The sequence below is a fragment of the Erythrolamprus reginae genome, chromosome 6 (assembly GCF_031021105.1).
Source record: "Erythrolamprus reginae isolate rEryReg1 chromosome 6, rEryReg1.hap1, whole genome shotgun sequence".
In the NCBI taxonomy this organism is placed as follows: Eukaryota; Metazoa; Chordata; class Lepidosauria; order Squamata; family Dipsadidae; genus Erythrolamprus; species Erythrolamprus reginae.
In genome coordinates, this window is record NC_091955.1 from 54,395,342 (window position 1) to 54,422,815 (window position 27,474).

At 38.1% G+C, this 27,474-nt stretch overlaps 1 long non-coding RNA gene across 1 annotated transcript in view; it reads right to left on the reverse strand.

Moving 5' to 3' along the window:
- The window catches only part of LOC139168989 (uncharacterized), a 56,987-nt gene that overhangs the window by 6,999 nt on the left and 22,514 nt on the right, over positions 1–27,474 (reverse strand). The window contains exon 2 of the long non-coding RNA XR_011559411.1: positions 24,813–24,873. This is a non-coding gene — a long non-coding RNA (uncharacterized lncRNA). The remainder of the gene's footprint in view (positions 1–24,812; positions 24,874–27,474) is intronic.

The window sequence follows — 27,474 nt, forward strand, 5'->3', positions numbered from 1 at the left end:
TTAAAGAGATATTTTAACTACCAGTCATTTTGTAAAATACCCTGTACCCCAAAGCAGTCGGCAACATTTTTAACATCTCCTTGAACATGTACATAGTATTTTGAGAACTAGTTCAATTATAATAATAGCTTATAAAATACTGGTAAAAATACTGGTGAACAATGTGATATCTCACACAGTGGATGCATAGGCATTTTCTTTAGTCATCTGGAAGAATTGACTGACTTTACCCAACACATAGAAACAAACATACTTTGAGATTACCTGGCTCCTTGAAGAAAGTGATGGAATGCCTGACAGACCTTGGAGGAGAGGGGACAGCTGAGGCAATTAAAGTAGGAAACTGGGCTCTTGAAAAAAAATTCTAAAGTTCAGGAAAAGGGAGGAAGTGTCAGACATAAATTCAAAGCAACTCCTCCATAATTACATTAGGTATAAGCTGTGCAGGAAAATTGCTTTGATGGGAGTGCAAGATTCTGTTACATTCACAATAAAGGAGGCGACCTTTAGCTTTTAATGTCTTTTTTTTGTCTGCTTGTTGACAGTTATCATTTGCACTTTATTTGTCTCTTGCATATCATTTGCACTTTATTAAAATCAAATAAATATTATGATATTCATTTAACTCAAGGCTGTTATTTAGATTGTTTTATTGTTTTGGCCACCAAATGGGAAGGAAGGACTCAATGGAGAAGATCCTAATGCTGGAAAAGATCGAAGGCAAAAGTAGAAGGGGACAACAGAAAATGAGGTGGCTGGACTGAAGCAATAGGCCTCAGCTTAAATCGACTCTAGAGGATGGTAGAGAACAGGAAGACCTGGAGGAACATCGTCCTTGGGATCGTGATGGGTCAGACACTACTGCACAATTAACAATAAAATTGTTTTGGACTTACTGGCAATTTTCAAAAACTTCCTCCTCACACTTTTCTTTCTTTTTTTTTCTTTCTCTCATAAGACACATTTAGGATAACCAAATCACAAACTTTTTTTAAAAAAAGTGCATTATGTCTTCATGTAATTTTATATATGCTAAAATCTACCATCAAATATTCTTCTAAAACAGATGTAAAATGTATGGATGAGGTTTAAAGGTATGCCATATAATGAATGCAACTGAATTATTGGTTCAGTAAAGTTAGATATAATAGAATTATTTTATAGAATAGAATTTTGTTATTGGCCAAGTGTGATTGGATACATAAGGAATTTGTCTTGGTGCATATGCTCTCAATATACATAAAAGAAAAGATACATTTGTCAAGAATCATAATTTAGGCAGACAGTGATTTCCACCTAATCTTGTCCGTGAAAATAGAATTTTCATCCATGGAATAGTGGCATTTTTCATAATAACCTAAGTTATTTTCAGAACCAAAAATGGAATTTTAATGTGCTAATATAAAATAACACTTTATCATTATCTACTAGCAGACAGACTATCTGAAAAGCTAACATCATTTTGTATTGGTGGAGAAAAAAATAGTTTTCCTTGCTTCATGGTTAAAAGATAGATTTTCTTCTAATAATAGTTATTTTAATGTGTGGAATGTGATGACAAAACCTTTATGCTGAATACACATACACACACACACCACACACACACACACACACACACACTTTATTATTTATCCTAAGAATATCCTGAAACACATGATACAATTAGGAAAGTGATGCGTTTTTATTTTTAGAAATACCTGGCATAGAGAATTATTACTTTTATATGAAAGTTCAAGAAACTAAATAGATTATTCAATAACATCTGTTCCAAAAGCAGACCTCCTACAAATTATTGAACAGGACAAGCAATGATGTATGAAATTTGATTGCAGCTGCAATTTTTCTTATAATGATACTACGGAATATTGAAAATAAAGCTGAATATCTTTTCAATGCTTTGATAGATACTACTATTTTTGGATATAGCAGATAGCCTTGTACATTTATTTTAATTTTTGAATGACTTATATTGCTACTCTTTAGATGAGATATTAGAATGTTGTAGCCTTCTAAATGTTCATTAAATTAAAAACATCCCTCATCACGGCTGATGCTGGAAATGTTTGGAATTCAGTTTTACTTGGAGAGTTACCATTTCTCTATTTCTGACTGAGACAGAAAGACAGCCTGTTTGACAGGTTATATGACACTTCCACATGGTTAAAATGCTTTCACACTACAATACTCAAAGCAGCTTGAAAGTGCCTTCCTTTCTGCCAGTTCAAAATTACTGAGAATGAAAAACACAAACTGTGGCTATACCACAAGTAGATTCTTTAGCAAAAGCAACAAACCAGAGACGGAAAATGAGCAAATGCTAAGTAGATAAATTAGGACAATAGGACAGTAGGACAAAGAGGGTAGGCACAGTGGTGTATTATTTCTGTCCATCCCTTTTCAATGTGTTATATCATTTTAATATTATAATTATCACAATAATTTTGGTTGCTTGGAAGCTTAAAAGTAGTATGAAAACTTCATCATAAGACAGCAATTAAAATGGAAGTCAACAGTGGGCCCCAGAAAGTATCTCTGGGGAAAAAATATATCTTCTCTCTTAGTGCATCACTAGATGTACCATAAAACTGCTAAAAACTTTGGCGCTGATCATTATGAAGTTGCTATAAAAAGATAAATTTTATCTGTAGGAAATAAAATGAAATATAATCTTAATTTGGAGCCACATATTCTTTTTCTTTTCTTGTTGTTTTGCTCCTGGCACTCCATTCAAGTGCAGCCTTCATATAAAAAAAATCTGCATCCCAATTTAAATGGTAATGTGAAATAGGAGATGCAATATGTACCTTATGAAGGTTATAAGGATTAAGAAGATTTATCTGATCAATCTTTCCATTTGATTGACAAAAGATTGTTAACCCACATTATAAGCATAAAGTCCTTTAATATCTTTCTGTTACAATTTGCCAGCTTTCAGCATATATAGGAGATAGAATCACAGAAACAGCAGTAGCTCTTTAGTCACCGACCACTTTATCTACTGAAGATTTACTCCTGTGCATATGCAAGTTATCCAATGTTCAATATATTCCAAACACTCTACATGATTGTTTAACCTGCATATTAGATTCAAGATGACGAAACAAGGAGCCACAGTGTCCTTGTAAATCGCGGAACAGTTTAACTGATGTGAACAAGTTATTAAGGCATCCCAAATTTCTTTGAAATAGGACTATCAATTATTTGAAATGTAAAGTTGGATAGAAGTTCTAAGTCAGGATTTTAATAGGATATTCTTTCAAAATCTTTCTTCACTGTGTCCTAGACTGAGATAATGATGGAAATTAATATAGAATAATGTTTTACAGAACAATATGATTGCTACTGTCTTGGATATAGGCAGTGAAGGGCTACCAAAATTTTTATTACCACACTGTGGGCGTGGCTTATGCAGGATGCCCTTCATTTTCTTTCAACATCTTTCAGTGCAAATTGGATGCTCTGGGGTGGAGCTCCATTTTTACTACCCCACTGCATCCCCCCCCCCCCAGTGCGGGCAGTAGCCCACCCCTGGATACAGGTGATTAAAAAATCCACAAATGAGTCCAATATTGAAATAGCCCAATACAATGTCTTCTCTGAGAAACATCTTTACCCCCATCACTATTAGAAATGACTGCAGAAAGGCTTGCAAAGCAAATTTTTGCCTCCGTATCACATATCCCTAAGTTTCCCTTGTGTATCAGTCAGTCATGGAAAAGTGGAAAAAGAGTTTTCTGCTTGTTGTTGTATATATCAATCTCCCTTTTCTAAGCCTTTATGAAATATGCTTTTATTAGAAAAATCCTGTGAAAAGACAAGATACCTTTGGCCCAAATATTTAAAACCTTGTAGATTTCAGTGCAAGAATTCAATGTGAGTTGTCTATTGGTTAAGACAGTGGGCTAGAAACTGGGAAACCATTAATTCAAATCCTGCCTTAGCCATGAAAGGCAGCTGGGTGACCTTGGGCCAGTCACTTTCTCAGCCCAACTCTTTGCACAAGGTTATTATTCTGAGGAAAATAGGAGTTGGAAGGAATATTAGATATGTTCACCACCTTGACTTGTTTATATAAATAATAAAATAAACAAACAAATGAACAATTTTTGCTATACATGTCTAAGAAAAAAAACACCCAATGGAGATTATTTCAGAATGGACATGCATAAAACAACTATGATAAACATCTTTTTCCATTAAATCAATATAACACTCGGCTGGAAATATCCTCTAGAACAGTGATTTTCAACCTTTTTTGAGCCGCGACACATTTTTTACATTTTAAAATCCTGGGGGGTTGGTGGTGTGACCAACCAAAAGGACACCCTAAGACACTCTCCTCTCTTTTTCCATCTGTCTCCTCCCCACCCTTGTGTGTGTATACATGCTCTTGAACCATTTCCAAAACAGGTGAGGGCTAGGGGTTTTTTCTCTCTTATTCTTTGGGTGCTTTTTATTATATGCTTTAAATCAAGAGTCACTTCTCTCTCTTTTGTTTCTCTCTCTTTCCTCTCATTCTCTGTCTCAATCATTTTCTCGTTTCTCTTTTTTCCTCCCCTTTTTGCTCATTTCTCTCTCCCTTCCTCTCCTTTTCTCTCTCTCTCTTGCTTTCTTTCTCTCTTGCTTTCTTTCTCTCTCTCTCTCTTGCCTTTTCTCTCTCTCACTCTTGCTTTCTCTCTGTTTCTTTCTTTTCTTTCTCTCTCTTGCTTTCTCTCTCACACTCTCTCTCTTGCTTTCTTTCTCTCTCTTTCTCTCTCTCTCACTCTCTCTCTCAGCAAAAAGTTGCGAGACCTGAACCTGAGCTTCCTTCTTCGTGGCACACCTGACCATGTTTCGCGGCACACTAGTGTGCCACGGCACACTGGTTGAAAAACACTGCTCTAGAAAGCCAAGTGCTAAAAGATGTAGACAGGGATCATCTTAACAAGTATCATGCAATTTCTTTTGATTTTTACTTTTCCATTGGACTGGCTCTACTCTAAATCACTCCATGTGTTGCAGGTGATAAATAGGTTGCCATAGCTAATCACGTGTGTCTGACTTATGGTTTACCCACCAGTGTGATCACAAAAAAAAAACAGCCAATGGCAGTCCAGAGTGCCCATCCCTTGATTTGAAAAGGGATCTAAAATGTAAACATTTTAGGAGAAGCATTTAATAGTTATATGTTGTAGACTTTGGAAGTTTAAGATTTATCACCAGCACATTGAAATTATAGTTAATACAAATCACTTTTCAAGGCTACTTGATCAGTCCAAATAGAAGCTTTTTGCAGGAAGTACTTGGGCATACCAAGTAGGATTTGTTAATAAGTTATGTAACAAAATAGTTTGAAATGATATCTGATGTGGCATGGGAGGAGAGTTGCTATTTGGCAAATCCATGTGCCTAAAATGCCTCTTAGTGTGCTGGTCCATCTTTACTTCTTTCAAACCTAGATCTAGTATTTCCCTGCTGTCTCATTTATCTAAATGCTAAAATGCATTTAAGATTCAATTAAACTCTGTGTTCAGTTATATTATTAAACACAGTTTTCAAAGCTTGAATCAGTCCTTTTCCATTCAGACTTCTGATTCAGTATTAATATTAATTGAGCTGCCACTGATTCCCAGAACTTCAAGCATAAATGATGAATTTTTTATCTTATCCCATGTCATTAATCTATCTTCCTTTTTGCCGTAACCAGCATAAAGTGTAATCAGGAGACTGAAACCAGCACATGAAATTTAATGCACTAGCCCCCTTGACTGAAGCTTTGGGTTTAACTCTTCTCTTTTCTAGTTATAGTGCATTTTGCTTCCCTCCAAGGACCAAATAATATATTATGAATAAAAATTAACACATTGTCCCTATTGTTTATAAAGAAGTAAATGTTAGTCGATTGAGAAATGTAGAATACACAACACATAAATCCTTATGGTAAAGTTTTAATTGTAAAGGGACTAAGATTTGCCAATTTGAAAAAGAAAACTCTCTCTGTAAGAATAATAGAAATAAAAACTTCAGTCATTCCTCCATTTAATAAAACAGTTATTTGGACAAGAAATATTTTAGCGTAAATGTAAAGATACTTGAAAATGCTTGGATCAGTAAAACCGTTGTTAAAGTAGTTTAGTATTACCTGCACTAAAAGTATTGCCATTGTTATTTGTAAATGCCAGACACTAAACCATAAATATATGTATTCAAGTAGGACTCTGTTTACTAGTTTACTTGGGTGTATTGCTTTAAGAAAGCAAGTTATTTTATCTTGAGGCATAAGTTTGCACTTTTTGAAGTTTCTAACTGAATCTAGAAAACCTGTGTCCTATTGAGTCATCCTTTCAGAGATATTTCCTTACAGATTCCTCATTGGCTTCAACAGTGACAGAACTTCTAATGTACATGCCTTCAATGGAAAAAACCTGGGATGCATTCAAAGATGTATCTGCCTTGAAAGACATACTATAGTCAAACATCAGCACAGGAAATGTTTTGCGATCTTTTGAATTATGTCATAAAATAGTTCAGCCCATTTTGACCTATATAGCATAGTCAAACCCAATAATTGTTTTATTACATTTTTGAATTACAGTATGTTATAAATTGTTTTAGGATAATTTTTATGTTGTGAAATGTTTTATCACAATTCATCAGGTTTCAGTTCCACAGCAGTCTTGGAGTGCCAAATTTTGGACGCATTCTATAAGTTAACCCATCCAACATGGTACAAAACATTTTTCCCTATCAGCCACTGTTTCAGCAATCTAAGGTTGCTGGAATTAGAGTTTTAACAGTGTATAGGTACCACGTTGGGACTGATTTAACTTATTCAACCATTACACTGTTTTATTGTAAACCATGCAATGAGCTTCAGCTGTTGTGTGATTTAATTATGTTTAATAAATAAAAATATAAATAAAATATGTCGTACCAATCTGTTACCAACCACATCAAAGTGAAGCAGCAAGGCATTATGTTAATTTTATCAATCATTTTGAAATAGGGCAACAATTTGACGGTTATATGTAGAATTGAGGTGACACTTTCAGTTTCCTTTGAAGCAGTGGTTCATTTGAAGCTCCAGCAAAGCAAAACAGCCCTTCAAATCCCTACGGTGGATTATGTCTTCCACAACTATGCTACAGCTCTTCCCCCTGTATGCAATATAATAAATATTCACGTTAATTTATAATAAATACCCCTAAAATATGAGTGATCTTTCACCCTCCATCCCTCCCCCCTCTCCCTGAACCCTCAGGAGTGCAAAAAACAGCACAATGGGCAAACTGGAAGTCTGTTTTTCTGAACTTCTGGTTTGCCGTTGGGTGTTTTTTTGCATTCCAGGGCTTCAGAAAAGCTTCCTTGAAGTGTCCAGAGAGTGAAAAGGTCTTCCCCAAAGCCAAAAATCAGCTGGCCAGCAATTTATTTATTTATTTATTTTTATTTATTTATTTTGTCCAATGCACAATGAGAGTTTTAGTGGGTATGTATATATACACATAGTAAAATACATGATGGTTATACAGGAGATACTCATAGTAAAATATATCTATGAAAGAATAGAAAAGAAGATATAGTAATAGAACATATCAATGAAAAAATAGAAGAACAGATATAGGAATAGAAGAAAGGAATAGGAGAGCAATAGGACAGGGGACGGAAGGCACTCTAGTGCACTTGTAATCGCAATGTTCCCTCTACATTTTTTTCAGTGTGGGCGGAAAGGTTTAATGTCTGAGCGGCACATTTTCATGCCTGGGCATGGATTGGTTAGAAACCTGGTTGTTAAGTGAACCTGGCTTCTCTGCCCCCCCTCCCCCATTTTCTTTGGTTGTGAGACAGTCACAAAAGGGGGTCACATGACCTCAAGACACAGCAATGGTCATAAATATGAAACGGCAGCCAAGTTTTGATCACACGATCGTGGGGCTGCTGCAAAGGTCATAAGCGTGAAAAAGGGGCATAAGTCACTTTTTTCAAGGCTGTTGCGACTTGAACAGTCAGTAAATGAACCGTTGTAAGTCGAGGACAATCTGCCTTCTCCCCTAGGTGTTTTCTGTGGAGGTTCAAAATGGACTCCTGATCTGCTTCTAAAAGAGTGCACTGGTCAGACAGATAATCCTCAACTTCTGTTCTGACCCCAATGGAGGCCAACATTTCTATCTCCTGAGTATGACAATTATTAAGTGAGTTCTGCCTCACTTTGCCACCTTTCTTGCCACACTTGTTAAGTGAATCCATGCAGTTGCTTGTCAGAAGATCCCAAAAGATGTTCACATAACCCTGGGACATTGCCACCTTCATAACTACATTGTCAAGTGTCCAAAGTTTGATCCAATAAACCCTTTATTTTTCTAACGAAGTCCTTCCTTCCTAGAAGGAAGAATAGAAAGAATAAAATGGAAAAAGGGATTAAAGGGGGATACAAAAAATAAAAAATAAAAGTGTTCAGTTCAAAGTTCAGCTCAGATTAAAGAAATTGGAGTTTGAGAAGGGTTGATTAAGCTTGGAGTATTGTTTTGTTTGCTCTTTTTTAACTTTAATTATTTTTTCTATTTAGATACAGTGATCCCCCGCTCGTTGCGAGGGTTCCGTTCCAGGACCCCCCGCAACGAGCAGGTTTTCGCGAAGTAGCGCTGCGGAAGTAAAAACACCATCTGCGCATGTGCAGATGGTGTTTTAAACTTCTGCAGCCCTAGCGAGGAGCCGAAGATTGGGGGGCGGCGCGGCTCTTTTAAAACATCGCCGCCGACATGGGGGGCTCGCTAGCACCCCCCGAACCCCCAACCCAGGTTTGGGGGGGTGCTAGCAAGCCCCCCATGTCGGCGGCGATGTTTTAAAAGAGCCGCGCCGCCCCCAATCTTCGGCTCCTCAGCGGCGAGCGAGCGAGCGAAGCCAAGCCGGCAGCAATGTCGCCGCCGCTGCAGCCAACGCGCGCTACGATCTTCCGGGCCAGCCAGGCTCAGTCACGGAAGGCAGCCGCTTGGCCCGGGATGCTGGGCCGAGAGGAGCCGGGCTTGATCCGCTGAGCCTGGCTGGCCCGGAAGATCGTAGTGCGCGTTGGCTGCAGCGGCGGCGACATTGCTGCCGGCTTGGCTTCGCTCGCTCGCCGCGCCGCCCCCCCAATCTTCGGCTCCTCAGCGGCGAGCGAGCGAAGCCAAGCCGGCAGCAATGTCGCCGCCGCTGCAGCCAACGCGCGCTACGATCTTCCGGGCCAGCCAGGCTCAGCGGATCAAGCCCGGCTCCTCTCGGCCCAGCATCCCGGGCCAAGCGGCTGCCTTCCGTGACTAAGCCTGGCTGGCCCGGAAGATCGTAGCGCGCGTTGGCTGCAGCGGCGGCGACATTGCTGCCGGCTTGGCTTCGCTCGCCGCTGCAGCCAACGCGCGCTACGATCTTCCGGGCCAGCCAGGCTCAGTCACGGAAGGCAGCTGCTTGGCCCGGGATGCTGGGCCGAAAGGAGCCGGGCTTGAAGATCGCAGCGTGCGTTGGCTGCAGTGGCGAGGGCTTGCGATGGAGGGTGGAGGAAGCGGCCATGGGAGGGCGAGCTGCCTCAGGGAGGAGGATCGGGCGGGACCAGGTGGGGGCTGGAATTTCTCCGCCAGGGCGAAGGGCGGGCGAGCGGCGAAGGGCGGGCGAGCGGGTGCTGGGGAGGGCTTCTCGCCCTCCCGCCAGCAAGAGGGGGAGCGAACGGCGTGGGCAGGCGAAGGGCGGGCGAGCGGCAGCGAGGAGTTTGCGTGGGCGGTGGGGAAACTCCTCGCTGATGCCAGCAAGAGGGGGAAGACCCAGGGAAGCCGCCCAGCAGCTGATCTCCCGGTTGCCATCTACGCATGCGTGCCCATAGAAAAAAAAGGGCACGCATGCGTAGATGGTATTTTGACTTCCGGGTTGAAAAATCGCAAATTACCCTGTTCGCAATGGTCAGGGATGCAATAACCGGGGGATCACTGTATATTCATTTATGAATTGCAGATCTGTTTTAATAAAGTTAGAAGTATTTATTATAATGTGGTAGATGATACTGATTTGGATTAATGCATAAATAGAATTGAATTTAGAATTGTTGGGGAGATTAATGATGTTAATGATTTTTAATTGATTGAAAATAGAGAATATTTGAAATTTTTTCCCTTTTTTTTCTTTTCTCAAATTGACTGAAATTTAAGATTGATAATTAAGTAAGAAATGTAGATAAGTATTAATTGGCTAAATGTTAGATGGGCTGAAATAATTTTTAAATTTGGGATTAGGTAAATGTACTATTTAGAGGGGGAAGAAGTCTGATTTTTGTATATGTTTATGTTTTGTTTTTAATTTTCTTTTGTTAACATCTGATTTGCTATACAACGTTTTCTTGGTTTATAGAAAAATGTGTAAAGAAAGAAGGAAGCACTTTGGCATAATGGTTAATAAGTTAGAAATATAATTGGTGGTGTACTTTTTGAAGGACCATTAAGGAGGAAATTTAAGAAAATGTATGTAACTGGATGACAAAACTAGAAAAAACAAACTTTTGCAACTTTTTGGATGATTGATATTAGTTACTAACAAAATACTGCATTTTATTCACGGAAAATTAGATGGTACACTATTGTTTGAATGTAAGTTGAGAGAAAAATTTAAAAAAAATTACATCCCCCAAAAAACCTTTTCTTCCTCTGTCCCTCCATTCATTTCATTCTTCCTCCCTCCTTCCTTCCTTTCCTCTTTCCTTCCTTGTTCCCTACATTTTTCCTTCCTTCCTTCCTTCCTTCCTTCCTTCCTTCCTTCCTTCCTCTCCACTTCCCTCTTTCCCTCCCTCTCTTTCCCTTTTCTCTCTTTTTCTCCACTTCTCTCTCTTTTCCCTCTTTTCCCTCTCTCTCATTCTTTCCCTCCAGGTTTCTCTCATTTGTGTGTACTTCTCCCTCTACCCCCACTTCTCTCTCTCATTTGTTTTTCCTCTTTTTTGCTCTCATTTCTCTCACATTCATTTCTGTTTTTCTCTCTCTTTCCTCTCCCTTTTCCTTTCTCTCATCATAATCCAGAAGAAGGGCTGCAGGACTTGGAGGTAGATGCGGGAAGAGGCAGACTCTCTTCTGGTGGGGGGTGCAGCTGCGATGGCAGCGACAGAGCCCGGCAGGCAAAGGAAGAGGAGGAGGAAGAAAAGCGACCTCACAGATGGGAGCCAAGAATGAGCTATCTGTGCTTTTCTAAGCTTTCCCTGCTGGATGGTCAATCGCCATCCTTCAGGGAAAGATTGACCATCCAGCAGGTAAACATTACAAAAGCACAGGTCGCTCCTCCTTGGCTCCCCTCTGTGAGGTCGCCTTTCTTCCTCCTCCTCCCTTCTGCTGGAGGGCGATTGATCAGCGCCAAGAGAAGGGTGGCGGAGCGGGCGGCCCCTCCCTGAAGAAAACAGCTCTTTGCTTGCCATTTGCCTGACTCTGCAGCTGCTGATCTAGAAGCTGAAGAGGGCCGGCAGCAGAATAGGGAGCTCGCGCGCGCGCGCGTGCCATTCGGTGCAGAAAAGCCTTCGCCACTCCGCCCCCCCCAATTCCCCCCTGTTTAACTACCATGGATGGTTATAGATCTGTGCTGGAATTGGAAACTGCTGCGTGGAGGTCTCAAACCTTCTGCGCTATAGCGCACAGTGTAGAGTGGATAAAAGTATGCACAAAACATGTGTATCATGAAAAAAGTACACACTAATTGCATTGCATTAGGGAGAATTGCCAAGGCAACCAGATGACACCCCCTACCTTTTCATATTTTGTTAAGCAAATATTTTCATTCTCCTGTGTTTTATTTATTTGTCTGGTTCTTGGTGTTAGCTCTCAGAAGATGACTGGCTTGCTAATTTTATTCCCCTTCTTAGTCTTATCTTCTAGTTTTCCTCTTTATGGTCTCTTTTTCATTACTGGAGGATAGGAGTTAACTTGGTGGTTTTTGGAGTCATCCATACGTGATGATTTGATTATGTCTCTGGTCAGCCATGTCATTTCCTCAATTCTAAATCTTTTTTCTCTATTATTTATAGATAGAACAGAAGAAAGAAAAATAGAAATCTATTTTCCCACTCTCTTGAAATATTATTTGCAAAACAGATTGCAGCGTAAGCGGAATAACAACCCGGACACAGAGTTGGATTTAAACTGGGCCATTTTTATTAATTAAATAAACTTATTTAATTCAAAACTAAAATGGGACCTGCAGAGGTCAACTAAGAACATTTGGGGCGGAAATGACATAACAAAAACTTCCTGGGCAACTCAGGGCGTAGGTCCATGTTGATCCAGGTGAAGGGGACCACACCCTCACCTGGATCCAAGCCATGCAACGCATTTGGGAGGTCTCACCGTCCAACCCCTGAAAGGCAATTGAAATGGATGAGACCCAGAGCCAACTTCTCCCCAGTTGCTCAGGCCAGTTCAAAAGCCACCATGAGCCCTTGGAGAGAATCTGCCAATCATCCCCAAAGATGCCCAATGGAGAACACGCAGTTACTAGCACCTCCTAATTTCGCCCCTAACCTGCCAACCCAATGACCAAAGGCAAGCCAATTAGAACTAATCAAATAACAAAACACCCCCTAACCATCCATCCTGCACTGCAGTATGGAATAGGTGAAAAAATGGTCGCAGGTAAAATGCCGAGACCGCCAAAAATTCCTATTCGGCCCCCTAAGGGCGACCCCTGTAGCACACTGAAAGATAGGGAGGGAGGGAGGGTCTTCGCCTGCTCATCGGCGGGGCGAAAAGGAAGCCCCAAGCCAGCGCAGCCCTTTATAAAGGGCTGGCTGGCGATGCCCCGAACGACGTAATCGGCTGGCGCTGATGATAGGCCTGGCTGGGATCTCGCAAAATATCACAAGATTCTGGCCAACAAAATGGCGGCTGTGCCAGGGACCGCGTTTCCCCGGCACCACAGCAAATCCGGCCGGCAGTAAGTCGCTGGCTTGGCATTATTAAAGGAAATAATTAAAAATATAGTTCTTGCTAATTTATTATAAAATACAGTACAGTTAGTCCTAAACTTGCAATACTTTGTTTAGTGTAAATTTAGTATAAAATTCAGATGCATGGCAAATGAGTTATATTTGCAACAGTTGAAATATCCTGGAGTCATATGATCACTTTTGTCAACCTTCTCACAAGCAATGTTAATTAGGAAGCTAGAATCATTTTAAAACCATGTTAGTAATTTAACAACTGCAGTGATTCACTTAACAATTGTGGCAAGAAAGTTTGTAAAATGGTGAAATATTCATTTAACTATTTTCTTGCTTAGCAACATAAACTTTGGGCTCAATAAAATGGATTCTATTCTATTCTATTCTCTATCTGTATTATTAATTTATTTAGTTTAAAGCTTTGGGTTATTGGATAATAGCATGTTCTTAATTCTGAAATCTATATTACTGAACCACTATTTGATTTTCAATGCCTGTCTTTTGGAACCATTGAAAAGCTATACTTACCAAAATTTAAATGATATAAGATGACACTAAGGTGAGATATATTGAGATTTTAACTTGGAATGTCTCCAAGGAAATTATTATTTAATAATGCAACAGCTTATTTTTTTTCTTATGATTAATATGATATGGGGATCTCTTAGTGACTATAGAAAGCAATCAGTTCTATTTCCATGACAGATTGATTGCTTACCTTACTAGCCAAAATAAAATTTTGAGAAATAAGGCAATTGGTAAATCACTTATTAACCGAAGATCATTTGAAGAAGCATTGCTGTATCATTAAAGAGAAAGTTTTAAAGAAATTGAATATAAATTGGTGCAGATCTATAGTAGATAAATTGAATACTGTAGTAACAGGGTCAGTTAAATTTAGTTAACATTTACTCAAAGGTAAATCTTGTCGCATTCAATGGTCTTGTTCCATGGAGATGCATGACATATGGAAGAAAGATATCACTGAGTATTTCTGTCACCATCTTTATAAATTATGCTATTAAAATGCATAAAGAGATACTACAGATGGAGTCTTGGAGAAATGGAGACACTACAAATGGAATCTTGAGACTCTTCATAGAGATGGAAGTGGGGAAAATAAATAAAGCATCAGTATATTTTAAGCAACAGCCAATAATATGACTGAGTGGTAGATATATGGAAGCACTAAGAAAAGGAAGTTTATTAGCTTACCCTGAAACTTTGGAACATCTGTTTAAATGAAGTTTTCAGGCTGAGACAGCAGCCCTAGAATTATCAATGGATCATATTATATAATGATATATACATTAATTTATGTCTATATTATAATTTGTTATGAAATGGAAAGCAAGAATAAACTGAAGAGAAACAATTCCCATTGTTTTATCTTTTTTTAGTAAATTGGATTGAATTGTTCCAAAGTATTCATTTTGAATGTTGTATAAATAGTTCAACCTGTTTGTCTGCAGTAACACTTGAGGAAAGATTATCATTATTTATTAAATTTATGTACTACTCATCTCACTTTGAAACAAAAAACTTGAAATCTAATTTTTTTCATGCTTCTAAATGTACCACATATCAGCCTGTCTTAAGAACTTTCATCTCAAGAGATCCATGTGAGGTGGGATAGAGAGAGGAAGTATAATGTACACATACTCACATGCATTTGTTGTTCAGTTGCTAACTCATGTCCAACTTTTTGCTATTCTATGGACCATAGCATGTCAGCCACCCATTTCCCACTGTCTGCTAGAGTTTGCCCAAATTTGTGATCATTTTGTCAATGACAATGTCTAACCATCTTATATTCTATTATTCCCTTCTCCTTTTGCCTTCATTCTTTCCTAACATCTGGGTCTTTTCCAATGAGCCCTGTATACTCACTATGTGGCCAAAGTAATTGAGCTTCAGCTTCACATCTGTCCTCCCAAAGAACAGTCAGGGTTGATTTCCTTTAGGAACTTACACATATGCATATACTCTGGTTTAAAATTTTTCTTAAAATGCCCATGTGTGCTCCAGGCAGATACTCCATACAGGAGTGCAATTGGTTTTAATGGTGGAAGAAGATAAAGTAACTGAGGTGGAGTGTTTTAAAGGACACTAAGTATGCAAGACTAATTTTCTAATCATTTTCGGAAATTGCCTATTAACCATTTTAAGCTATTAGAGGCCTTCATAAAACAGGTTTGTAAAGTTGCGAGATGACGAGATTAATTTCACCTCTGAATAAATAATAATAATAATTACAAGAACTTAAATAATTTGCAATAAGCAGTGAAAAGCTAAACAAGATTTTGATCTAAGAAAGTTATATTTGGAACATTGACCTTTACTGTAAGATATGGAAATTAACTATATATATATAAAATTCTCATGGGAATGAGAACTATTTTGGCTATCTTGGTCCATAACAAATATATGTAATTTTATGATTTTAGTAAGTGGACACTAGAGGGGACTAAAGATTCTAAGCAGAAGGAAAAATACAAGCTAGTGTTTGTAGTATACTAATCAGCATACATCAATTACATCAACACCCCCAGGTGTTATCCCACTGACTCACCAGGAAGTTTCAACACAGCTTGCATCAGCTGAGCCATCAAACCACACCCATTCACCAGTATTTATAAAGGGAAGGCAGCTCAGGTCTAGCTGTGTTCGCCCTAGAACAAGGACAGAAGCACCAGCCTGAAGATGACGAGTGGGACCTCGTTGAAACATCGCCAGAAATCTCTAAATCCTACACGGGAAGAAACCCGAATATGCCAAGACTTTCATATATATATTCACATGCATACATACATACACACATACATACACACACACAAGTTTTTTGTGCGTATCTGTCTCTGTGTGTTTGTGTCTCTCTGCGTGTGTTCATTTTGATATTGTACGTTGTTGGCAAAAGTGTGGTATAATCAGCTTTTGTCCAACTTGCACCCTTCAGATATTCTATATTTATAATTTCCAAAATTTGAAAGTAGCATGGAGAAAGCCAAAGGTGCTTTTTAAAAGGGAAAGGGAAAAAATCCAAACAGTTCAGCTGCCTTTTGAAAAGCATCTTTGGGACAATCATGACCTGGATAAATGAGAATCCCCATATTGTAGACATTCTGAATGGGCAAATGTTTGGAATTCTGGGAATTACAGTATCGAGGGCTCACATTCAGAATGTCTGAACTAGGAGCTACTGCCTCAGCTTCAATTCCTAAAACCTATCACTTTTAACTTAAAGTTAAAATACCAAGATATGTGGGACTTGACTTGAATAGAATGGGGTCTACATTTCAAGGGGAGTATTTGGCCTTCAGCCAAAAAAGGTACTCTAACACATAAGTCTCAGGATAGTTGGATTTAATTTAGCCAAACTTAAAAATATGCAAATAAATGCAGGCCTCCTTTTTTCCCTACTCTCTATTTAACAAGTAAAGAGGCATGGTCCTTGACAGTTGAGCCTTGCTGCTTTGTTATATTTGTGTTTGTATGAGAGAAAGAGAATAGAGATGCAATGAAGTGTTGCTACAAATATAAAAGATTTAAGTAGATGGTGACCTTATGGAATACTTAAAAAAATAATAATAATGAAGCAGGTTTGTACATCACATTCAGAATCTAAAAGCAAATATTTGCCCACTACAGAAGCAGGAATGAGATTTACATTCTGATAAACAAAAGTTAGCATTGTGGTTTTTAAGATATACAATTGTATCACTAAACACATTATTATAACCATACATTTTGTTTCACCACCACCACCTCAAAAAAAGTCTTCTGGTATTTTTTATTATTATTTTCAATATGTTTTAGTACATAGTAATCAGTGATGGGTTGTAAATAATTTTGCTGCTGCTTTGTATGCACAGAAGCTTCCTGGGCCGGAAGCTACTGGGGCTACTGTGGCTTGCTACTGGTGGTACTGGTTCTAAGAACTGTCCAAACTGGGAGCAACCTACCACTGATAGTAATATTTAAATGTTCCAATTACATACATAAATAACATTGAGAAAACAGAATATGGACCATCAAATAAAGGTGTAGCATGAATAAGTAAGATCACTTTGTAATCCTCACTTACAATTTGTACCATTTATGAGGAAAGGATTGGAATAGGAGGCAAATACAGTATATTACTTCTTTCTTTTCATCTGAAGCATTCACAGAAGACTGACAAGATTAAGACATCAATAAGTTTAATCTTGAAAATGTAAGACTAAGTAGGATACTGCAACACTATCACACAGAATAAAATCAAAATCTCCCAGATTTTGAAAGAATGCAGGATTGGAGCAATTGTCTCAAAGTACGGGTAGAAGAAAATATATTCTGCTTAAATATTAACCAAAACAGTAAGAACGCTTTGATGATTAATTATCATCAAGTAATGCACTCATCTTTATTGAATATAATTAAACAGAAACTGGACTGCCATTTGTTAGCAATGTTTTAGTTGGAATTCATTCACTCTGCAGTGGGTGAAACATGATGGTCTAAATAGACTTTTTCAACTTTTAATTCTATAATTCTGTTTCTATGATTCCATGAATATATGGTAGAATTAGTATTTGGGATGGAGGTTTGAAGAATAGGAGCTCCATAATAAACAAGACTTAAATCTTTATAGAGACATAAAAAGGGGGTAAGACCCACCCACCCCATTTGGAAACCAATATGAGAAAATTGAGAGAATAATCTTCATTGTGTATTACTGTGCATTGTGTTTTATTGTGCATTGGACAAAATGAATGAATAAATAAATAAATGAGTGAGTGAGTGAGTGAGTGAGTGAGTGAGTGAGTGAGTGAGTGAGTAAGTTAGTAAAATAAAATAAATTATTTGGCTCCCATGCTTAGGAGCTTTAAAAGTAAATTCAGAAAACCTGAATTGGATATGGACACAAATGAGTGGTCATGAAAACTAAACATATAATTTAGTTTTAATGGTATCAGTACTCTTAAATATTGTCTTGTAGTATGCTCTAATCTTTATAATAGTAGCTCTTGTTATTTACTCACCCTTTAGAACTTAATCTTTTCTGGAATTACCAGAAATCCTAATCTCTCCAAGGCCAAATAACCCCATAAGTATAAAAAGAGATGCATAAATGCTGAACAAACAAACAAACCCCACCACCACCAACCCTCCCCCCCAAACACCACACACAATGTAATTTTGCTAGTCTATCACCCAACATAGGATAGTTACAACAGGAATTTGTCTTTTAAAAGATTTAGTGGAATGAAAATAGATGCCAAAGCATTACTGAGCTGTTTTAAGTCCCCTTTATTATGAAAATGTTTCATATACAAAAAGACATAATAGCCAACTTCTATTAATTACTATTCCATATATAAATAAAAATAAATGTACTTGTAATATTTGTATACATCTTCTGAAAAATATAATATTTATTCAGGATATTTAATATTACATATTTTTCCAAACAGTTCTTTTAAGTATTATAGAAAATAGCATCTGTTGTAAAGCCCTTATAATAGATAGAAAGAAATAATAATAACAACAACAACAACAACAATCCAGAGTATGATACCATGGTCTTTCAAGGCTGCAATAATAATAATATAATAATAATGTGGAATTTCTTTTACATAAATTATTACATATTTTATGCAGATTTATTCAGAAGTATAGGTAAGCATCAGTACTGGGTTGTAACCTAGTACACGCCACACTGTGCACCGGTAGCTAAAATGAAGCTGTGCATGCAGCTCTGTGTCATAAGTGTGCATGCGTGCGCATCCCAGCGCCCCAAAACTGAACATGCATTGCATCAGTAGCAGCGGTAAGTAGCAACCCCCACCTGGTAAGCATAGTAGAACTTATTCCTAAATCAAGTAATGGCTGCCCAACTGGGCAATGTTAAAATGGAATTACAAAAATCACTGAGAATAAAATTGTCAGTGATTTTTAATCACATGGGTTATGGATTATACTTTTATACAAATGGGGAACAGAACAATTGTCAAATTATAAATCCCCAAATCCCTCATCATTGGCCATGCCAGCTGGTAATATCTGGAGATTCCAAACTTCTGAAATATTAAATTTGAGAAACTAGACTTTCTCATGAAATATACGATTTGTTATTAATAACTTTTATTATTAATACAAACTATTAACTTACCGTATATACTCGAGTATAAGTCGACCCGATTATAAGTCGAGGCACCTACTTTTGCCACAAAAACTGGGAAAACTTATTGACTTGAATATAAGTCCAGGGTAGAAAATACAGTGGCTACTGGTAACTTATAAAAATGGAATATTCTTCTATTATAGCTTCTTAAAATTGTTTTTGTAGGAGAATAAAAAAAACATATGAAGAACGGTTGCAGGAACTGGGTATATCTAGTTTAATGAAAAAAAGGACCAGGGGAGACACGATAGCATTCTTCCAATATCTCAGAGTTTGCCACAAAGAAGAAAGTGTCAACCTATTCTCCAAAGCACCTGAGGGCAGAACAAGAAGCAATGGGTGGAAACTAAACAAGGAGATAAGCAACTTAGAGCTAAGGAGAAAATTCCTGACAGTTGGAACAATGAATATGTGGAACAGCCTTCCACCAAAAGTTGTGACTGCTCCAACACTGGAAGTTTTTAAGAAGATGCTGGATACCCATTTGTATGAAGTAGTGTAGGGTTTCCTGCCTAGGCAAGGGGTTAGACTAGAAGACCTCCAAGGTCCCTTCCAACCCTGTTGTTATTATTATATTATGTAACTTTTTTCCTTCCAAAGTGTTTTTTATTTCTTGCATCTTTCTTCCTCCCCTTCCAAAATCTTTCTTTTTTTAAAATTCCAAAAACCTCTTAAAATATATTTAGGAATGTTATCTTAATCTTAAAACCTGTTATCTTAATCTTCATTACAATATCATTATAATTTTCTTAATAATTGGGATTTCATATATTCTTTCAAAACAATTGCTTAAATCAAACTTCTATATGATAAATATTCAGATTTTCCATTTAAAACGTATTTCATAAGTTAAAATCATTATTACTATCTCAATAGATCAGTAAATAACAATTCGGGGTTACTCAATCATTAATTGTAAAATCTTTCTTCTACATACATACATACATACATACATATATCTTGCATAAGGAGTAATCATACTCTTTAAAAAAGGTAAATCTATTCATATTAATTATGTAGAACAAATGATTAATGACAAAATTCATACTATTATATTATCCTAACCTTTGTATTGTTTTAAACAAGTCAGCATTAACAATCTTCTTGGGTATGAGAAGTATAGTTGGAAGAAAAAGTTTAATTACACAGAGTTATCCCCACTTTAAGCAACAGTTTCTTACAAAATAACCTATCCTGTTAATCAAATTTAAATGGGTAACTTACATTTTACTTGTACATTTTATTTACTTGTAAAATATTGTTGCTGGCTTAATCAGAAGAGAAAGCCATGGTTCCTTCATTCTGAAAGTCTCTTCAACCCTCCCGCCACTTCCCCCAGTGCTTCCTGTAGAGGAGGAGCTGTGATTGGTACAGCCTGCTGCCAATCAGATAGCTCTCTCAGTGCCTCCTTTCTGTGTAGAGGAGGAGCTGTGATTGGTTCAGCCTGCTGCCAATCAGGCAGCTGAGGGGTAGCAAGAGCAGAAAGAAAAAAAAACCACTTGTTGCCAGCCATGAGGTTTCTTTCCTCCCTGCCTTTCACATCAGAACTGTGGAGCTTTGGGACAGTTTTCAGGTCAGTGAAAGTCAGGGACTCTAGTATAAGTCGAGGTTGGATTTTTCAGCACATTATTTGTGCTGAAAATATTGACTTATACTCCAGTATATATGGATACTTATTTTTTCCTTTGGGGCACCATACAAAATTCATTCTTAAACTTGTGTAATTTTAGAATAAACAACAGTCTGAGTCATCGAGTAAGTATAATGGAGAATGGTTTTGAGCTCAATCTATCTAGTATTATTCTATCACTCTAACAGCCACAGTGCTATCTGTTTTACCATACTTAAAATCAACATCATCATCCACAACAATAAATCTAATTTCTGATGGAAATGAGGTTTGACGTGCTGATAAAGCATCCTGATGCAAAATAAGAGGGGTGGGGTACTTTTATTTGTGCAGAAAACACACACTGACTTTCTTTTGCTCTATTTGTAGTAGAAATAGAGTGCTATTTGGGAGTTACTATTTTGTTTAAAATGCTTAAGAGCCTGACTATAAATCCAGTATATGAAATCTGACTCAGAGAGCCATTATGGTTATGATGGGGTGAAATGATATATGGATATATTTGTTTCTCCTTCAGTGGGCTAATACTGCAATGCTATACATTTCTATTCAAGAGGAAATCCCACTGAGTAAGTGGATATAGGATTTTAGCCTTAGGGTTCTAAACAGAGTAGCTCTATTTCTTGCTTCATAAGCATCATAGTCATGAGAAACTAGCAAGCAGGTCCTAAATGATTGCTTCAATAGTTTCATCCTAATGGCCATTTGTGTCACAAAGCAAAAGTAATATTCTCCATAGTAGGTGGAGCTAGCCTACAAGAATGGGAAAAGAAACCGCCCTTAGCCAATCAGGACTGAGTCTGAAAGAGTATAAATAGCACCTCTGTGCCTCAGTTCCCTCTCTTTTGACTTAGTCCTGAGCCAAGAACACGTTTCTTCTTTTCTTCACTCAAGACTTCTCCTACTTGATATTTCATCTGATTCTGCGAAACCCCTGATCGAGCCCTCCAAGTGCACTGATATTGCACTTGGGTTGAAGGCAGCCCAGGGCATCAGTCTAGTTGCCGCTTGTCCCTTCAGCCAAAGGTCTTGTTATTATTGTCAACTTATGAAATAGCATTCCAGCTGTGAAGGTGGGGGGGACGGACTGTCCCTTTTTCATTCAGCTAAAGGACCAGGGATTTCCTGGTTGGGGCCTATGTCCCAAAAGCCAACTGTCAAGACTCCCAAAGGTACATATTGAGGGGCCACTTACCTGGTATCAATCGGCTGTTTTTTCTGCTGCTTATCTAATTGCCAATCGGCTTGCAGCTGGGCTTCACCTTTGAATCTGCTGTCAGTGCTTTACAGCTGACTGACATTGCTGACTATGGTGAGGGCAAAAGAGAAATCCAAGAACAGAGTCTGCAGCAGAGTTGGCCAGAAGCAGCTACCCAGGTGGGCATGGACCAAGCAAAGCTCTTTATCTTGCCTCCTGATCATTCGGCTTCCCCGTCAGCAATCCCCGGAGAGCACAGGGCTCCTCACATGGATCGCTGGATGAGCTTAACCCTTATCTTTCTTTCTGATCGCTCAGCTATTTGAAGGATGCCAATTGTGCTGTGGGGGTTGACAGTGTCTCATTTGCACATTGGCTGCCTTCCGTTGACCTTGCCTGTGACTATACTCTGTCACATTCCTATTGTGGGCCTCAGAATGCCATCTTTTTCAGCCTCCTCAGCCTTGCCAGGCTCAGCTCTTCCCACCAAAGGGTCCGGTGGCCATTTTAAATTGGGACTTTGCGTGCAGCTGCCATTTTTAGGTCTGGCTTAGTGCAAAAGTTACATTGGCCATTTTAAACAGGGTTTCATGGTCACTTGCCCAGGAATCAGTTCAGCATCCAGATCCACACTGGTTTCAACTGAATGCCTAGTGCTTGAGCAGCTCACTCAGAAACATTGTAATGTTCCAGAGGACATTATAGACATCATGTTGGCCTTCAGATGACAATCCATGGACAGGATATATTCTGCCACCTGGTGGGCCTTCTATGCCTGGTGCTCACAAACAAGGTGCTCCCTGTTAGATTTGACCATCATTACCATTCTCAAATTCCTGTGACAGGGACTAGATAAGGAGCTTGCCCCCAACACGCTCTGTCGTCAGATGGCAACTTTGTCGATGGTACTGTCATATGGATCGCTAGATTTGCTTTTTGTCCATCCTGATTTGCAGGTTTCTTGTGTGTGTGTGTGTGTGTGTTAATGCATCTCCACCTGTGGTACATAGTTTCCTGACTTGGGTTTTGGCCAAAGTGCTCACCATTCTCATGGAGCCCTTACAGTCTGTTTCATTGTGTAAACTCACTTATAAAGTGCTTTTTCTGGTAGCAGTAACATCTGCATGTAGAATATCTGAGTTAGCCACTCTTTCCATCAGGGGTGATCTTTGTGTGTTCTACCTGAAGAGAGTGGTACTTAGACTGGACCCAACCTTTGTCCCAAAGGTTAAATCCTACATCTCAAGAAATTGTTTTACCTACCTTTTACCTTTCTCCTGCTAGTGATGCAGAATGATAGTGGCACCTCTTGGATACAAGATGCACACTAGACATTTATATTCAGCGCACGTCAAACTTTTGCAAGGTGGAAGCACTATTTATTTCTCTTAAGGATGCTTTTAAGGGTGAGAAAGTGTCCTCCACAATAGTGGAGTGCTGGATTTGTTTTGTTATTTCTCTTCTTATGACCAGTTGTCCTTTCCACGTCTTCCCGATGTGACTGCACAGTCCACACAGAGCACTGCCATCCCTGCTGCATGGAATACCAGGCAACAATCGAGGAGATTTTCACCTGGTCTTCACCTACACTGTTCATCCGTCATTACAAACTGGACATCTTCACCTCAGAAGAGGTGGCTTTTGGATGAAGGGTGTTGCAACAGGTGGTGCCAGGCAGTGGGTGTTCCAGCCAGACTTAGACAACCCTGCCAAGGAGTAGACTACTTTGGCAAGTCCCATTTTTGGAGGCTATCTCCACCTACAATGGAGAAGGGGCGTTAGGACTTACCTGATATGTCCTTTCTCATAGGATGGAGCTAGCCTCCAAATCCCTCCCTTTTCCTTGGGTCTATCTGACCAGTGGATTCTAGTTTGCATTCTCTTGTTGCACATGAATTCTGTGTTAATAAATTATTATTATTATTATTATTATTATTATTATTATTATTATTATTAATTAGATTTGTATGCTTTGTGGTTTGAAAATTGCACGCAGAGTCTGACTTACGTCCCTTGTCCAAGGAGGGGGAATTGAGGCACGGAGGTGCTATTTATACCCTTTCAGACTCAGTCCTGATTGGCTAAGGGTGGTCTCCTTTCCCATTCTTGGAGGCTAGCTCCACCCTATGAGAAAGGGTGTATCAGGTAAGTCCCAATGCCCCTTTTCACTGTAAAATGAATATTTTTGATGTTGTTACTATATTATGTATCACCTTCTTCTTAAAAAGAAATTGGAATCATTCATAACACAAAACAGCTAGAAAGAAAGAAACTGCACTGCCTAACAGACTATACAAAGAGAGAAAAGCAGAAAAAATAATTAAGGAAGAAATGGGATTATTACAGAAGATAGTCCACAGAGGGAACAGGTTTAGGAGATTCAGAACCATTCCACCTTAATTATCTTACAAGTTGTGTGGTAGAATTACTTAGGAGACTTTCAAAATTAATGTCAAGCACTGCAAATTTAGGAAATAAGAACCACTTGGACTTCGGGAAGTATCTTCATTGTTAATAGGCAATGGAACAGAATCTTGAACACCTTCTAGAGCAATTCTCCTGCACAGATTTTATCTAGCGTAATTAAGGTGGAGTAACTCTCACTCTCCATCCTCCCTACTCAAGAATTTCTTCTGTAAAAGCCATGTTTTATTCTTGAATTGCCTTGCTGCCTCCTTGGTGTTTCCAAAATTCATTAGGCACAACTACTAACCAAAGCTTTTAAAGTAAATGTTAATTATAGTGTTATAAACAAATAACACTCCATAAATAAATATGTATTTCTAAATAAACAGCTGAGAAAAATAAGAAGATAGATTCAGAGATGCTATATGGCCCATAATTGGGTGAACAAGGACTGTCTTCAGATCCTCATGCCTGTTTGAAGAAAAATGGCATTATAGCTTTGGCTTACCATCTCCAGATGTTTGGACTGTGAAGTGGGGAAATATCCATTCACACTGAAAATCTGGGATCTGGAAATGTAATGAGATAGTTATGTGATCTCACCTCCATAAGTTTACACTCAATCTACATTGTCACTTGTCATCCAATATCATAGTTCTATGAGTCTCCTTGCTGAAACCATTAACCAGGAGGTCTCTCACTGATTATTATTTTCATGATAGGAAGAGGGAATTCAATAATTCTATTCTAGAGGGAATTCTATTATTTATCTGTTACACTGTGTATTTATCAGTTTATTCCATTGAACATATCTTTTGGGACAAGTATGTACCAAAACAGTTAAATCAGGTATGGTAAATAATTTAAGCTGCTGTGAAAACACTTGAGACAAGGAAAAATGAATAAGCAAGCTCATGATTGTAAACAATTTTTTTAGTAACAATCTTTTGTTTCAATTTAGTATAACTCTTAGGCCATTAATATCTTATCACAAATTATAGCTATAGATTAGTAATAATGGTATTATAATTGGCATTCCTGCATAAAAGTTCCAGTAATAATTAGAGAACAACTTTTACCGTAGTTTATCAGATTAGTTTAAAAAATGCCCCTAGAAGGCAAGTGGTAAATATTCAAGATAACCAAACCTTTCAAGCATAAATAGAAATTCAACATTCTAAATTAACTCTGGTTTGCTGTTTAGTTCTTATTATTCACACTATTTGATTATTTCAATTGGTTATTGGATTGTTCAGACAGTAGCCTTCAACTCCCTCAGTCAATTAAACATTTATTGTATCTGATTTGTCAGAGTCACTGTCACAGCTAATCTCTTAAATCTACAGCAGTTCAGGAGCTTTACATGTGTTTACTGTCTTGCAAAATGAGGCGGGTACATATAAGTAGACTCATAAAGAACAGCCACAGATAATCACCACTGCTTTACTTTGTGCATGATATAATAGCAATTTTTAATCCCACATATAGACAAACACAGAAACATATTTCCATATACACATATATAGAGAACTGACATTTCACAACTCTCAGGTTGTATATTTTACATGTTGATCATAAGGAACATATAACCAGGATACCTTCTCATACAGAAGAAATGCAAACAATGTATTTGATAATCATGACTATTGCAGTCATATCACTGAAACAAAACTATCCCAGAGCATTTTTTTAAAAGTTTGATGTAAAATTATTCTTCTATGCACAAAAGCTTTTCCATACATTCTACTGAAGTGATTAGAGTGCATACAAAAAGCAGGCAGGAAACTACAGTAAATAACTGATCAGAATTACACATTTATCCAGTAAGTGCCAAATATTTAAGGAAATATGCATAGGTTTGTCACACTGTTGGAATTTCACTGTGACAGGCAGGCAGACAAGCAGACAGGCAAGCAGGCAGGCACACGTGTTTTTCTTTCTCTTTAAAAATTAACCTTTTCATAACAAAGGCAATATTTAAACATAACAGCAGGAGCTCCGGGATTCTAAACCAAGCTCCTTTTTCTTAGGCATCGACAGATATCCATCATCACCTTCATTTTGAAAAGGAAGATGAAAGCAGAATACTCTCTTACCACCAGAGTAGAAAAAGCAATTTGTTCAGCTGCATCCAACTGAGTCTTTGTGAATGAGTCTTTGTACAGGCAGGCAACACAAGTGATTCTCGGGCCTCACACAAAAGCAAAATAATTGGCTCTCAATGAAGAGATGTAAACATCCATCATAATAGCACTGGAACTGAAGCTGAAAGCTACCTCAGCTGTTCTATGTACTCTGACTGTAGGATGATGTCACAAACATCAACTGGGTGTACTCTCATTGGTTTCTGTTACCTGGATTCATATCTTAACCCTAAACTGGCAGCTGCAAATTTGAACGGGATTGCTGTTCATTTAGGGATGAGGGGAGATGCTCAGAGATCCTCCAATCTGAGAAAGGAGGGTAACAGGTGTTTATTGATTAAAGAGAGAAAACAAGATGCTGGTGGGGAGAGAGGAGGCAGTTAACCCCCTTAATTTTCTTATACAATTAAAGCTTTGGTAATTACATTCCTACACTCTGTTTACTAAATGACAGTAGTAATCACAATCTCACAGAGAATAGATATTAAAGGAAAGAGAACACATTACATACCATTGAATTTACAAGGTTGTCTTTGCTTTTGGCATAAGCTTGCTGATAAAAACATGCTTAAAAAGAAATAGTAGGATAAACATAGTTTGCTAATAATTTGTAAGCATGGTTATAATTAAGGTTGTTGAAGCCAGATCTGGACTTCCTTGGAATATTTTTTTGTCAATGTAATTATTGCTCAGATAAAAAGTTCTCATCTGTATATGAAATTGGAGTTCAAATATTTCAGAATCAAATTAAAGGAAAAGATAAAGTTCAAATTGCAATTCTATGATCCTAGAATTGATCAAAGCCACCATCCAAAGTCAGTCACGATATTCTACCTTCCAAGAAGTCAATTGAACATCATATTTATTATTTATTTTTCAGTCTCTCAACTGTTTTTTTTTACATGTACTGTACTACCATATATGTTACATTGCCATCAATCTAGTTGTTATCTAATCATCTTCCTTCCCCTTATGATAAACACAAACACACATTATCTGGGTGAAACAGTGTGTCACACACCAATA